Below are 3,621 nucleotides of genomic sequence, written 5' to 3' on the forward strand. Positions count from 1 at the left end.
GAAACTCATGGATATGGGTGGGCGTTATAAATGGCCTCAGTGTCGGCCATCATAGTTATATGGGCTTGTGCGGGTCGGTAACGCACACATACACATGACGTGTGTGTGTCCCGTCGTAACTCATAGTTGGCTAATGTGGATGTTAGTACTGACATGCATAAACATGTTAAGAGGGAACATTCCTATTGGGTCGATGAGGACGACAGTTCCTTGACAGACGATGTGTGTGGCATCTTGGCTCGATATGAATGGTAGACTACTCAATACTCATATCCACAAGAAGCGTCGTATTTTTCAGAATCCCATCTCTAAAGAACCCCAAGTTAAATGTGTTTAATTTGGAGCAGTTTGAGGATGGATGATCAATTGGAAAGTTGTTCCTTGGTGCGAGAAAAAGGTATGCAGAAACGACTAGTGTTGGTTTATGGAGTCAAACTAGATGTGCCACGCGTAACAGCCGAAAAGCGGTGGTTGTGGTCTGGACTTAACAAGATAGACGATGAAGATTTTTAAAATTTGCGTACAACTTTTTTTAACGCATGTTGAGCTTTCGTCAAATGCACGTTGAACTCTCTTTCAATGAACACTGAGCACATTTTCACACATGCGTTAAACATTTTTCAAAAATATCACTAACATATACTTAAACATTCAAAAGAAAAAAAGCATGTCATGAACATTTTTTAAATGGTACAATACATGTTTTAAATTTTACACGGATATATTTTGATATTTCATGAACATTTTCTGAAAAAACTAAGAACATACTCGTGAACATTTACTAAATGCGATGAACAAATTTTCAAATTCTACGAGCCTTTTTAACAAATTATGTGAACAAAACTTTATGTTTCAAAGTTTTCTTTAAAGTATGGTGATCATATTTTTAAAATGGTAGAACATCTATTTCGTCAGAAACATAAGCAAAAGAAACAAACGAACAGGGAGAGGAAGCAACCGAAAAGGAAGACCATGCTGGCCGGCCCACGCACCATAGCGCCGTCGGCGCGGCCTTCCTTTGTCGAAAGAAAAGAAAAGGCTGGAGACACGATTGGACGCCGGGCGTGGCCCAAGCGCGTACACGTGTTTTCGCCAGGTCGGGCTACGGGCCGCACGCGTGTCCTCCTAGCCTATGGACACGACTGACGTGACGTGATGCCGCTCGTGTTGGTGTACAGCCACGTCGGACCTCGCAGAGCCGACGGGACAAGTGAGCGACGCGCGAGCCAGCGATCTTGCCCCGCCCGGCGCATGTCACGCACGCGTCAGGGGCCCGCCGCTTGGCGTGGCGCGCATGTGCGCGTGCCTACGATACCATGCCACACACCCCATTCACAGTGCACGCTGTTCACCGCCGGCAACGAACTCCACGTCGCGGCGCCCCCTTTGCGGCGCGGCCGGCGTGGCCCGGGCGCACAGGGCGCGGGCGCGACGCGCACCCGTTCACGGCGAGCGCGCGCGCTGTGCGTGTCAGAGCGGCACAGTGCGCGCCCGCTAGCCTCCCGTTGTGGCATGCGCCGGCGCCAAACGCATGACATGCCTACTCGGGACTCCGCCGCTGGCACGTCTCCCCTCTGCATGTTTGTTTTCTCTTTTTTGTTTCCAGAGAACCTGAGCCATTATGCAGATGCCAGGGAGACGGGGGCTGATTTGAGTGAAGCAAAGCAGGCCCTGCGCGCGCGCACAGCGCGGGCAGGCTTTCCCTGCGGGGGAATTTAATTCCCGACTGACGGCCCTGCTTTCGATGCCGAAAGCCCGGCACACTTACCGCGGCGTACGTACCAGTAGGGGTATGCTCATGCTGCTCCTACTGCATGCTACGACGGCTAGGGCTAGCTCCAGCCGTGGAGGCCGATCAAGGCTTTTGCTCGAGCGCGCATTCAGAGGAGAGAAAGAGGGGAAAAGGATGGGAGCAGGAAATCCGATCACAGGAGGGTGTTGGGGCGCTACATGAACTTTTGCTTTGCCGTATATTCGTTTCGTCCGTCCGTCGCACATCGGATTTGATCCGCTCCTTGTGCCGTTGCGGGCGAGGGGAGCTGCGGGTGCACCAATCGATGAACGGAGTGTAGAAGTGAACAGTCGCCAGGCCGCACTGGAAAGTCTTGGCGCGATCACGTCTCGCCGTATCGGCGGTGCTAGTGGTGTACGTAGCGGGACTTTTGCTTTGCCATGCACATATTCGTCCGTCCGTCCCGGAGCAGAGCAGATTTGACCTCATTGCGGGCTGGGCTACGGCCTACGGACGGATGCGCCAATGGGTGAGCGATCCTTTTGTGGGTACAGCCTACACGAGTAGGAGTGGTACTGAGCAAGTGAACAATCGACAAGTCACGCTGGAAAGCGCTGCCATGGCATCTCGGCAGTGCTGGTTAGTTCTCGTCAAGATTATTGGAAGAAGCAACTACTTCAGGCTGGATTGGATGCGTGCTGTGGATCGGGCTTGCTCAGTGAGCACCACGTCCACAAGTCACTGACGATCATGAGCCGTGACGAGGCCGAGGATTTAGGTAGGAATTTAGTGAAGGATGCATCCATGGTGGGTCTTGTAGGTACGGAGTTTAAGATGCACCGGTAGTTTCTTGCCTTTCGTGGCGTGATGTATCTGTGCACTCTCTCTATTCTTCTTGTGCCCAAACATTTCCGGTGAAAGCTACGTCCGTTAACGATTAGGGCGGGCAGAGCGAGGTGCTGTGTCGACGAGGGAGAAAGCAGGCGGTGCAAGCGACAGAGACGGCCCGATGCAAAGCCCTGGAGCGTGACCATGTGCCGGTGGTGTCCACGCCCAGCTCCGGCCGTACCTCGAGCCGCTAGAGCCGTCGGAGAGCTGCATGCCGGCCGTGCCGCCACTGCTACCCCTACAGCGGCGCGCGCACTGGCATCGGCATCGGCATCGGCATGGGCGCCGGCACCAGCAGGTTATGGTTGGAGCTAGCGGTTGAAGGCGGCACCGTGGAGCTCCAGGGCAAATAATAAAATCGGAGGGAGGGAGGGAGGCAGGCAGCGGCGGCAGCGGAGGGCAGCTTTTCCGCTTGGACAAGGAATAATTACGGCCTCTGACAGAGATGTTTAAGGCGCAGTAGACCGTAGACCGCTCGCTGTCTCACCACGCCTGTCATAGACATTGCCTCGTGGGGGCGTGATGGAGATTGGGGAATTGTACCCTGCGCCCTGCTGTTAGATTAACAGGCTTGGATCATTCATTCATTGCTAACCCCGGCGAGTTGGGTGTGCGTAGATGCGTCGGGATTTTAGGCCAACTCCACGCGTGACCCATTTTTACCTTAAATTGTCCGTTTGTGTCCGTTTAAAATAAAACGGACAAACCGAACGACCCAACGCATGGGAGCATACGGACGTTTCGTCCGGTCTATGTCCGCTTTTGCCCCATTTCCAGATCAAAGTTACTCTCGGTTTAGGGTCAAAGTGGACAGAAAGCGGACGTCTTCACGTCCTGCTCGTCCGTCTGTGTCCGCCGTCGACCCCACCTGTCATACTCTCCTTTTCTATACCTGGCCCACCACGCGCACCCACCACCACTCCTTGCGCGCGGGACGGCGACGGCGTGCGTGCCGAAGGGCACGGCGGCGACAAGCGCGCGGGACGGCGGCGGCCTGCACG

Source organism: Triticum aestivum, chromosome 2A (assembly GCF_018294505.1).
Source record: "Triticum aestivum cultivar Chinese Spring chromosome 2A, IWGSC CS RefSeq v2.1, whole genome shotgun sequence".
Classification (NCBI taxonomy): domain Eukaryota; kingdom Viridiplantae; phylum Streptophyta; class Magnoliopsida; order Poales; family Poaceae; genus Triticum; species Triticum aestivum.